Here is a 12,712-nt window from a genome sequence, read left to right on the forward strand (position 1 = left end):
AGTTGGAGAGAATCCTATAACTTTCCTGGACAGGCTGGGGAAAGTTTTCTGGGAATGGATAATATGAGTGAACAGGACATAGCTCATATCAGGGGACAATTTGTAAAAAACAGCTGCAACAGTGAAAAATTACTTTACAACAAATTGTCCTACCTGGGAGACTATGGCACTGGAGGAACTTAGGAAAAATGCATGTTATTTATGGGATGCTGATAGAGAAAAACGAGTGGCTGAAAAAAATGAATGCTTGCAAGTTTTCTTTGAATATCCATTTTTTCCCCCTGAAGAATTGATTATACTCAGTTTTTGTGGGTATATTATTCTTGGTTATAATCCTAATTCCTTTGCCTTCCAGTCTTTTTAATGTAAAATCTAATCTGCTAAATCTTTGGTCATCCTCGTTGTGGCTCCATGATATTTGACTTGTTAGTCACTGGTTGCTTGCAGCATTTTTTCCTTGACTTAGGAGTTCTAGAATTTGACTATACTTTTCCTGGGAATTTTCATTTTGGGATCTTTTTCAGGAGGTGATCAATGGATTCTTTCAATTTCTGTTTTACCCTTTGGTCTTAGAATATCAAGGCAGTTTTCTTTGTTAATTTCTTGAAGATGATATGTAGACTCTTATTTTATTTTATTTTTTATTTTTTTTATTTTATTAATATTATTTTATTATTGCCTTCCATCTTAGAATCAATATGTATATTGGTTCTAAGACAGGAGAGTGGTAAGAACTAGGCAATGGGGGTTAAATGACTTGCCCAGGGTCACACAGCTAGGATATGTTTGAGACCAGATTTGAACCTAGGACCTCCTTCTCCAGGCCTGGTTCTCAGCCACACTCCCTGCCCCGCCCCCCCCTCCCTTTTTTTTTTTTATATCATGGCTTTCACGTAGTTTAATAATTTTTAGATGGTCTCTTTTGGATCTGTTTTGCCAGTAAGTTGTTTTTCCAGTTAGATATTTCTTATTCTTTTTATTTTGTTTTATTGTTTCTTGATGTCTCATGGAATCATTAGCTTCCATTTTACCCAATTATAATTCTTAATGAATTATTTTCTTCAGTGAGCTTTTGTAACTTCTTTTCTGTTTGGCCAGTTTTTCTTTTTAGAAAGTTCTTTTCTTCAGGGAATTTTTGTGCTTTCTTTTCCATGTGGCCAAGTCTGCTTTTTAAAGATTTTTGCTTTTCATTGAATTTATGTATATTTTTTTATTTGTCCAGTTTTGCTTTTTTTGAAGTAGATTTTCTTCAGTAGATTTTTGTTCCTCTTTGCAACTTTGCCTATTCTGCTTTTTTAAGATGCTATTAAATTTTTTTTTTTTGCATGTGATTTCTTTACATAGCTGAGAACTTCCCCCAACCCTTCTTTTTCTTCTACTTCATTTACTTGATTTTTAAAATCCTTTTTGAGCTCTTCTAGGAATTCTTTTTTGATCTTGAGATCAGTTCACATTTTTCTTTGAGGCCTTTGTGTACCAGTTTTGGATTCATCATGTAATGAGTTTTTGTTCGTCACAGTAATAGCTTGCTTTTGTTGTTGTTGATCACTCATTTTCCCAGCCTTTCTCTTGACCTTTAACTTAAAATGCTATTAAAGTTGGTCTTTCTTTCTTTGGTATTGGGACCACTATTCCAAGCTTCAGATTTTTTATACGACTTCTCTCAGAGCTAGTTCTGGGGATGTTATAAGTTTTCAGTCATTCCAAAGTGGTCCATTCTAAGGAGAAATGTGTTTACTACTTTCCTGGCCTGTGCTCTAGTTTGTTAGAAATCCACTAGTATTCCTTTTTCTGCTTTAGAACTGTGAACACAGTCCTATACTCAGGGCCATGTAATCTCTTTTTTCCCCCTTCAGGTCTCCTTGTTTCTGATTTTTAAAATATCTTTTTAAAACTCTAGCATCATTTCTTTGGGTAGTTTTAATTATTTTTTGGGGAAAGCTGTCTTTGGAATTTTGATTACAAATATTTTTGAGTTAATCATGCCTTGGTTTTGCTTGCCATCATAAAAGTCCTTGATTTATTGATCAATTGATTTTTTGTTTATTTTTGTCCTCAAGCCTCAGCCATTAAATGCTACTTACTCTGGGGACCAAAAATTGAGGACTTCCTTTGTCTGTGTGGTATTTCAGTCATTTCCTTTACCACATACACCTGCTAGTCTTCTGTAATCCTGCCTTAGTTGAAGCCCTTGTCTTTGTAGTAGTAGAGCAGGGAAGAAGAAACCTTTTCTTTAATAGTTAAATTCGAGGAGGTAAGAGACCTAGATTAGGCCTTTTCTTTAGTGCCTGAAGTGTTTCAGTTTCATTTATAATTCCTCAGGATTTCTTCCTGCTCAGCCAGTTGAAAACCTATTTAAAATTCACTTAGTTAGTGTAAGCTGAAATTTCCTTCTCTTCCCTGAGGTTTTATCTTTTCCCTAGTGCTTAGGACTCTTTATTTATTTATTTTTATTTAAGGGCTGTGTGCTTCACCTCAGGTCTTTTAAGGACTCTTGAGTACTTTAGTCTTTCACTTTTACTTTCTTCCCATAGGGCAGTGATGGCAACCTTTTAGAGACAGTATTGGACTCTGTGTTGCCATGCCCCTTCCCCCACTAAACACAGTGCTGTGCCCCCCCCCAAAATACCAGGTACCCCCCACTCTTCCCTTATTCCACATGGGAGGGAGAAAGGGCTCCCATTGGGCTGCTGGGTGGAGGGGGTGAATGAAGTGAGAAATGGCCTCAGCAAGTGTACAGAGGGGAGTGACCTGAAGGCTCTGCTCTCTGTACGCCCACCTTGCCCTTTGTGCACTCCTATTAGGTTGCTTGGCAGACAGTTGAGTGAAAAAAATGTCCTCAGGCACAATGGAGAGGGGGAGGGGAGCAAATCCATCCTAGGCCCTCTGCCTTTCTAATAATAAACTCTTTGAGAGGGGCCCTGAGGGAGGGATACCTTGTGCCCTCAGAGTGTGTTTTGCATGCCATCTTTGGTTGCCCTGTCCATAGGCTCGCCATCACTGCCTTAGGGGAATTTTTTTTTTTAACTACAGAGCTCTGAAACTCTTCACCTTTGTCCCTGAGGTTGAAAGGGTGAGGTGTTTAGTAATTAAATTGTATAACAATAGAATAGAGCTGAGCTTTACTGTTTCCTTCTGCTCTGCTTTTATTAGTATGGAATTAGCATTCTAATTTATATTACTTTTGAAGTTAGATCTCTTAAAGATATAAAATAATTGTCAATTTATACCACAAACCCAGGTTTTCATCGTGATTACTTTTAGAACCACTATTTCATAAAGACAACCAAATCTATCCAAACTCTTTTCTAGTTTTAGTTGAATTTTACTTCAACAATCGAGTTAGAATTATTCTTTTAAAGATAGATTTTTGTTGATAAATTTTGTTTTCATGTTACTTAACATTTCTCAGCTCCCCCTACTACCATCAGCACCTCTTCAAGCTGTTATCTTATAAAAAAATAAATCTTTTTTTTTTAAATTAGGAAGAAGAAAATATTTTAACAAAACCAATCAGCACTTTGAACAGATATGACATGTAAAGTGTTTCATGCTGGTAGATCCCTACATCTTCTAAATACTAGGGGGAATTATCTTCCCATAGCTCTTCTTTGGGTTTAAGCTTGTTCTTTAAATTTTTTAAATATGCAGTTTCAATTGCTTTATTTTTCTTTTTGTTTACATTAATATAGTCATTATATTTTTTCCTAGCTCTGACTCTTTCATTGGGGGAAAAAATCTATAAATAGATTTATAAATGAATTCCAGTGTTGTTAATTGTTTACAAAAATAGTGTGGGGGGAAGCGACCTATCACTATTTAAATTAGGAAAATGTGGCCTTACTATCTAAACTAGAGAGAAATAAAGGAGTATGGGAAAGTTGTACACCAGCATATAAATATTTATTTATTAATATCAACATATTGATGTAAAAAGTTTGACTAAAATATTAACAAAGAGACTATAACAGCATTAAAAAAAACTGTGCTTTGATGAGATTGAATTTATACCAGGATTTCAGGGTTGGTTCTTTATTGGAATTATAAACATAGAAGGATGTAACAACTATAAAGATGATATAAATATGTTAGTCAATGTAGGAAAAACTTTTGATAAATAAAAAGCAAAGGAGTGAATGGATTTCTCCTTGATATTTAAACCAAGAGCCTGCAATATCTACCATGGGGAAACTCTAGATTAGATAAAGGAATGATATCCAGTTATTATTTTACATAATTTTAGAAATGCTATCTATAAGAAATAAGACAAAATGAAAGAAGTATGGGAAAAGAAGAAAACAAAATTATCAATTTTTTGTGAATGTTATAATGATGTGCTTAAATACTCCAAGAGGTTCAATTAAGACTTAATTGAAATAGTTGCAATAAAGTAGCAATAGATAAGATAAACTCCCCAAATCATCAGCCTTTCTGCACATTATCACCGAAACCAGTAGGGTGAGGTAGGAAAGGAAAAAGAAAACCCATTCACAATAACCACAGAATATTTAAACTCTCTGGGACCTATTAAGTTGTCCTAGACATATAAACACAACAATTCAATAATCAACACACATTTACTAAGCACTAATTGTATATGCCAGGCACAGCCTAAGTGCCAAGATCACATAAACAATATAAAACTAGCTCCTACATTTAATAGGGCAACAGAATTATATAAATAGGCATATTAGTATCTGGTGGGACTTGGAAGTACCTACAGCTGAAGGTGATGCTTGATCCCAGTGTTGAAGTAAACCAAGGTTTCTAAATGCAATTAAGGAGGGACAGCCAGTGCAGAGGCATAGAGGCAGGTCATGGAATGTTATTTGTGAGGAACAGAAAGTAAACCATTGTGGCTGCTTAAATATAGAGTTCAAGGAGGGGAGTTATGTGACAGAAGAATTGGAAGATAAAAACAGGCAAGGTTATAAAGAACTTTAAATGCCAAACAGTTTATAAGTTGATGCCAAAGGTAATAGGGAATCACCAGAGCATACTGAGTAGAGAGGTTACTGGGCCAGCTCTGCACTTTAGGAAAATCATTTTGTCAGCCCTGAGGAAGATAGACTGAAATGAAGTGAGACTTCAGACCATTTAGAAGACTTAGAAATCCATATGATTTAAGCCTCAATTTAGTATGATGGCTATGTGAGTAGAGAGAAGGGGTTGTATCCAGGACAGAAGAAAGTAAAAACAAACACAATTTGATGGGATTAGATATGCGGAATGAGGAATAAAGAGGAGAAAAATATGATATTGAAGTTGTAAATCTAGCTGGAAGGATGGTGATACCCTCAACAATAATAGGAAATTTGAGAGGATGGGTGGATTTGAGACAGAAGATAATGAGTTTTGGACATGCTGTGTTTGAGATATCTCCGTGACATGTAGAGTGATATATCCAATAGATGGTAATGTAGGACGGAAGCCCAGGGAAGAGACCTAGACAGAGAGAAAAGAGAAGTGGTTCCAAGATAGAGCCTTATGGTGGGTGGAGTTACTTATGCTAAAATAGTAGTTGTTACCTAGATGGAGAGTAAAGGAAACTAAAAAGTAAATGAAACTAAATCTGGCCTTGGACACCCTAGCTTTGTGAACCTGGGCAAGTCATTTAACCCCACTTGCAGAACCCTTAACACTCATCTGTCCTGAAGCCAATAATCAGAATTGATTCTAAGAGAGAAAGCAACACAATTTTCTTTGAGCCTTTGCATTTAGCTTTTTTAATTTAATTGTCTTCTTCTGGGTTTGTGGGTTGTTTTTTTTTTGTTTTTTTTTTCTGTTTTGCTCATTTCCCCAGCCTATTTCTTGATTATTAATTTTATATTAAAATTGTCTCTATTCCCTGAGTAGAGGAAGTACTGTCTCAAGTTTCAAGTTTCTCTTGCTGCCTTTTGGGGGGGGGGGGCTAGTTTTGAGAGTTTAAACTTTCAGGTCTTTCAGGTGGTATGATCTAAGAAGAAGTGTGGTCACTGCTCTTCTTGCCTGTGTTTTATATTCTCTTATACTTTGGAATTGTTACTAAGTACCTTGCTCCACGGGAGTTGCTTATATTGCTACTCTGGTACTCCTTCTGACTTTCCTACTGTGACTTGGAACCACTATAGGGAATAAACAAAAGCGCCCCCCCCCCCCCATTGTCAGCAAAGGGTCCTCTGTAATCTCATTCTGACCAGTTTTCTAGTAATCCACTTTACTGTGGGCTGAGACCTCTGGAAGCCATGCTATGTATGCACAAGGGCTACTGCTGCCTTGCTGGGCATGGTCTGTGTTGCACTGGTCTTCACTTATACCCTAATAAGACAGACCTTTTCCTGCCAACTTTCTAAGTTGTCATGGACTGGAAAATTGTTTGTTTCACTTCAATATTTTCTTTTGGTATAGTCACTTCAGAATTCATTTTGAGGCATTATTTTAAAGTACTTTGGAGGGTGATTTGGGAGAGTTCGGGCCTTTGCTCTACCTCCAAAAATAGAAGTTCTTCAAAAATCAAACAAATTATACCACAACATATAAATAAAACTAGGAATTATTCTTTTTCTCTAGGAAGAAAGCTAATAAAAATAGACAGTTTTAGCTGTTCTGATTAAAGAAGAAAATATTTAAATGTCAAATTTAAAAATGGAAAAGGAGCATTCACAAATGAAGAGAAATTTTAAAAAATATTAGAAATGAATTTTTTTCAAACTATGCCAACTTTAATGTAGTGAATGAAAACCCAGGAAAATATAAAATTGCCCTTTTAAGGATATATAATGGAAAATTTAAATAACCCAGGCCGCCTTCACTTTAGTAAGGCCTGCTAATAGATAATATTCTGTTAACCTTCAGGAGTCCAACATCACCAACACAGTAAGATGAAACACTTGAGAGTTTTTTATCTATAGCTTTTTATAAATGTAGATTGATACTGATTTTTAGAAAAATTCTCCTTGTTGCAAAAAGTAGTATATTTTTATACTTGTTTTCATTATAAAGTATTTACTAGATTTTTCATGACTCCAGAGAGCTTTAGAAACTTTTGGTGTTTTATAACTAGAATAAGATGGTTATGAAAATTGTTGCAATATTGTTCCATTTGTATACCATTTGTTTTCTACATTTTAAGTTCTTTGATCCTCCATCTACATTGCTCACATTTTTCCCAAGGGTGTTTGGGCAGCTGTATGCTTTGTATTGCTGTTGCTTCTATGTATGTGTGTGTGTGTGTGTGTGTGTGTGTGTGTGTGTATGTATATATGTGTACACACACACACACACACACACACACACACACACACTGCTTACCTTGTTCTTTAGTGAAGCATTTAAAAGAATTAAATGTTGAAATTCCCACTGAAAGCAACTTGAGTCTGATTTCATTTTACTAAGAAATTAAGTTTAATTTCTTCTTTCTTATTAGAAGCTTATTTCTAAACTTATTAAAAACCAGTAGTTGTGTAATCATAGGAATTTGAGCCTTAGTTCACTGGACCTCTCATTATAGCCAATAATTTCTGTAAAACTTAAATTTTTATTCTCTTCTTTTTAATTTATATTTTTACTCACAACCCATTCAACAGATACCATTTTTGCTTTTTAGTCATCTTTTTTAATTTGATGGGTATAAGGTGGAACCCCAGTTGTTTTAATTTGCTTTACTTATTTAAAGATTTAGAATATTTTGTATTATGGTTTTTGCTGTTTTTCCTCTAAGTATTGCCTGTTCCTGTCCTATAACCATTTGTTGGTTGCTGAATGGCTTTTGTTCTTTTATAATTTATTAGTTCCTCCTAATATCCTGATGTTGTTGCATATCAGATCCAGAGAAACTTAGTGAAAAGTTTCCCCTAGCTAAACTGTGTCCTTTCACATTGTAATTATAGTGAATATCTTGATTTTTGTGTAAAAATTTTCCATTTAATATAATGAAAATTGTCCTTTTTAATCCATTGTTTGGTCAAGGCTTCTTTCTCTAGCCATAGTTCTGAAAGATATTTCCTTCCTTTTTCTTCTAATTTGCATATGATGTGACTTTTTATAACTTTTTTAAAGTCATGAGTACATATGGAGCTTTTAGTGATAATGCACTATTTTTTAATTTTCCCAGAAGTTTTGTCATTTCTCATCCTAGGAGCTAGTGTCCTTCAATTTATTGAGCACATTGCTAATGTATGTTTGTTGTGGGATCTCATGTACCTAAATTTTTATATTTTTTCATTTTTTAAGCATATAACTAAAAATCTTCATAATTGCTCTTTTGTAGTATAGTTTTGTGGTCAATTTTAGTACCATTACTAGTACTACTGGTACTAACCACTGTTTTCACAATTTACTTTGAAATTCTTTATTTTGTTTACTTTGAGAAAGTTATTTTTTAGCAGATTATTATACTTATTCTTTACACTAATTTAAATGGTATTACAATTTAATTTTATTAGCCTGGACATATGACAAAATTAATTTCTTACCAATTATTTGTCTTCCTTTTTTACTATAAGGAGAGTTTTTGTAGTCAATAGTCATATAATTCTTGTGAATGTCTTAGAAACTGTTCTCCCAGAAGTTATATTCTTTCTCTAGTTATTTTCAGTGGAATTTCTATTTCTATTTCTAACTGCTTAGATGCAAAAAGGTTAAATGATGATTTTATTGGATTTATTTTTAATACTCTCATACTTTACTAAAGTTGTTAATATTTTGAATGAATTTTTATTAACATGCTAGGGTTCTTTATATTTCATGGTGTATGAAGGGAGCCTTCTCCCAGGATCCCATTGGAGCCCCACCTCCATGGAGGGTGGGTCACAGGGCAGTGACTTAGGCACCTGAAGGGGAAATGATCAGGTCTTTGAGAACGGATAAAAGAGGGAGTTATAGGAATTAGGCTCTCTCTATTCTCACAGGGTGTGGTGAAAGGAAGGTGGCAGAGAGCCATGTGGAGAGCAAAATTACATGGATAGTTTAGAATAGATTTTTCTCTCTCTGCCTTCTCTTATTCAAGTAAATATTAATAAACCCTATGGTAATTAAGGACCAGAGTTTAATTTACTTATTAAAATGGTTTCATCATGCCATTTTCAGAAAAGTGATAATTTTATATCTTCTTTGCATGTGCTTATTCCTTCAACTTCCTGTCTTTTATGTAGTAGTAAAGACATTATTGTCTTACTCTTGACCTTATTTGAAAGCCTTCTAGTTTCTTTAGCACAGATAATGCTCATGTTTGATGTTGTATATTGCAGATTGATATAATAGATGGATCTATTCCTTTATTTCTTGTTTACTATTTTTTTAAACACAAGATGATTTTGTATTTTCTCAAAAGCTATATCTATTCAGACAATCATATAATTTGAAAAAATTGTTTCTGTTATTAATATATGGTATATTTTGTTTGTCCTTTTCCTTCTATTGAATGAACCTTGCACTTATAAGTCCAGCCTGGCTATTTCTTTATATCATTGTAACTTCTTTCCTCATATTTAAAAAAAATTTTGAAATCAATATTAATAAGAAAAACATTGCTCTATAATTTTCCTTTTTTCATTTATTTCTTTCTGGTTAAGGTACTAAGAACATATTTGTCATAAAAATATTTTGTAGTATGCCATCTTTCCACATACTTCCAAACAATTTACATAAATTTGGAGTCATTTGTGCTTTTAAAATGTTATTCTTGTTTTCTCTATTATTCCCCAAAAGGTCATTTATTATTGGGTTATTTGAATTCTCGTCACTAAATGAATTTTTAATATTTTAATAAACATTTGTCCATTTCATATGTTTCCTTTTTTTGGGGCATAAAACCAGATGAAATATTTTCTGAAAATTTCTTTTATTCCACTTTAACTGTTATGACTTATTTCTGCCACTTTGGGTTTTTTTAAAAAAAATATTATCTAATGGTTGTTTTATTGCATTAATTTTTTTCAAAGAACCAGTTTCCAGTTTTATTCATCATTTAAGCTTTATTTTTTGTTTTGTTCATGTCCTTTGATTCTCAGGAACTTTAGTTTTGTACTTAGGGTTTTGTTTTGTCTTGTTTTCTTTTGTTCTCAAAACTTTTTTTGCTTTTAAAGTTGGACACTGAATTTATTTTATCTTCCTCCCCTCCTCCATCCCAACCTTTTTAAATTTTGTTGATTGAAGTAATCAGAAATAAAAATTTTCCCCTAAGGAATGTTTTGACTACATCAAAAAGTTTTGGCACATGGTATCAATATTGTCATTTTCTTCAATGAAATTATTGTGTCTTAAGATTTTTTTCTTTGATCCTCAAATTCTTATAGAATACATTATTTATTTTCGAATTAATTTTTTTCTTCAGTGGTCTTTTATTATGTGGAACTTATGCTCATTGAAAAATTTATTTAATATTTCTGCATTTGTTCATGAGGCTTTTAATACTTTAGCATAGGGGTCGGCAACCTTTTTGGCCATGAAAGCCATAAACGCCACATTTTTTAAAATGTAATTTCGTGAGAGCCGTACAGTGGTCACAGTGCGCGCTCCTGTAACAGTGCCTGAAAAAAAATTTGACTTTATGGCTCCTGCAGAAAGAGCCATATCTGGCCCTCAAAAGAGCCAGATATGGCTCGAGAGCCATACGTTGCCGACCCCTGCACATGATCAGTATTTGTAAAGATGCTTTGTATTGCCAAAAAACATGTATACTTCTTTTTTTTCCTATTCATGAATCATTATTGATCTATCATTTCTAAATTTTCTAAAATAATTTTCTGGTCCTTGAATTCTTTGTTTAAAAAAAGATTTTTCTAATTCTTAAAAAAAATATAGTTTATGTCCCTTGGCAAATATAGTTTCACTCTATTCCTGTAATTCAGTTAGTTTTTCCTCTTAGTACTTAAGTACATGCTTTATATCAAAAAAATAATAGGCATAGTGGGCATTCTTTATTCTATTGGGAAAATTTCTAGTGTATCTGCACTTTATAAGATGCCATGCAATTTGGTACATGTATATTAAGTATTGATATTCAGTATTTATGGATCTTTTGAGCAAAATGTAATTAAATTTCCCTGCTAATATCTTTTAGCCATGTCAGTTTACTATTGCCTGTACCCATATCATTGTAATTCCTTGCTTTTTCTGTATCTGCTTGAGGCATAATAAATTCTACTTAAACTCTTCATTTTAATTAAGTGTAAATCCTTATTATTTTAAGAACTGTTCTTTTAAAAATTAATATAATGTTGGATTCTGCTTTCTAACCTATTTCTACCTTCCATTTCATAGGCGGATTCATCCCTTTCATATTTACATGTATGCTTGATTAATTATGTTTTTTCTTTGCCTTATGCTCTTTTAAAAATATTTTAGTACTGCTCTTTTTTAAACATTGCCTAAATTTCTCTGTATCTGCCTTCCTAAGAGTCATCTCTAATAACAAGATTTTGCGACTGATTTATAAAATCTATCAATTCAGTAAGAATATTTGACATTGTATGCAGTGTCCCAAAACTAATCTATCTCCTCTCCACATTTGCAAAGGAGTAGTTGGAAATGTCTTCTTATATTTCTTCCTTGGGGACAGACACACTTGTTCTTTGTAATTTGGCAATGCCCATTTTTTTGGGGGAGTTCTTTCCATTTATATTCTTATAGACATATCTTGTTTTCTTGTTTCTGCTTGCTTCTCTTTGCATCAGTTCATGTAAGATTTCTCATGTTCTTTTACATTTATGTTATTCATCATTTTCTTAAATCCTAATAACATTGTTACATTTCTATAGTACAATTTATATATTCTTTCCCTAATTAATACTCATCTGCTTTGTTTCCTATTTTTTGCTACCACAATAGTACTAGTGTAAAAATTTTGGCACACATAGAGCGTTTCTTTTTGTCAGTGACCTCCTTGGAGTATAATAGCTAATAGGAATAATAACTAGCACTTATTTAGCTCTTCAAGTTTGCAAAAGGCTTTTTATGTATGTTATTTCATATCGTCCTCACAACAACCTATGATGTAAAAGGTGCTACTATTCACTCTGTTTTACAGATGAGGAAACTGAGGCTGTGGGAGGTTTAAATGACTTAAAGCTCAGAATCTCACAATGAATGTTTGAGGCAGGATTTGAATGAAAGTTTTCCCTATGACTTCAAATTTTTTGTCTACCATAATATGTAGCTGCTTAGTAGAAGTTTAATAGTAGAATCGCTACAAAGCAGAGGCATTAAGGAACCTTTAAAGATATCATAAAAGAATCTATCTAAAGGCAAATGCTATTGTCATATGCAGTGGTGATACACTTGAACGTTTCCCAACAAATATAATTCCAAAGCAAAGCTATACACTCCTTGATATTATTTGGTATAGTTCTAGAGATGCTATAAAATGAAATAAATTATGAAGCAGAGAGGAAGTATGAAATTATTACTATTTGCTAATGACTTGATAATTTATTTGGAAAAAGTTATATAAGGAATTAATAAAGATCTTTTCTGGTTATAATTTATAGCTCTTTTTCTTCTAGGTATTGTTATAATCCTTGTCCTCAAGTAATTCTTTTCTCTGAAGCTCTACTGGGATTTCCCTCTTATTCTGGATTTACCTTTTGTGAGAGTCAGTCCATAATATGTCCTCATTATATCTGGCATTTTTTTCTATCTAGTCAAATCTCCAGACTGCTCTTGATAAGGACTATATGCTTGGGTTAGACTCTCTTCCTTCGTTTGAATGATGCCATAGAAATTTTTTAAACTC

At 33.2% G+C, this 12,712-nt stretch overlaps 1 protein-coding gene across 2 annotated transcripts in view; it reads left to right on the forward strand.

Moving 5' to 3' along the window:
* The window catches only part of TLK2 (tousled like kinase 2), a 153,861-nt gene that overhangs the window by 87,243 nt on the left and 53,906 nt on the right, over positions 1-12,712 (forward strand). The gene's annotated exons all lie outside the window — the stretch shown is intronic.

This window comes from Gracilinanus agilis, chromosome 4 (genome assembly GCF_016433145.1).
Source record: "Gracilinanus agilis isolate LMUSP501 chromosome 4, AgileGrace, whole genome shotgun sequence".
In the NCBI taxonomy this organism is placed as follows: domain Eukaryota; kingdom Metazoa; phylum Chordata; class Mammalia; order Didelphimorphia; family Didelphidae; genus Gracilinanus; species Gracilinanus agilis.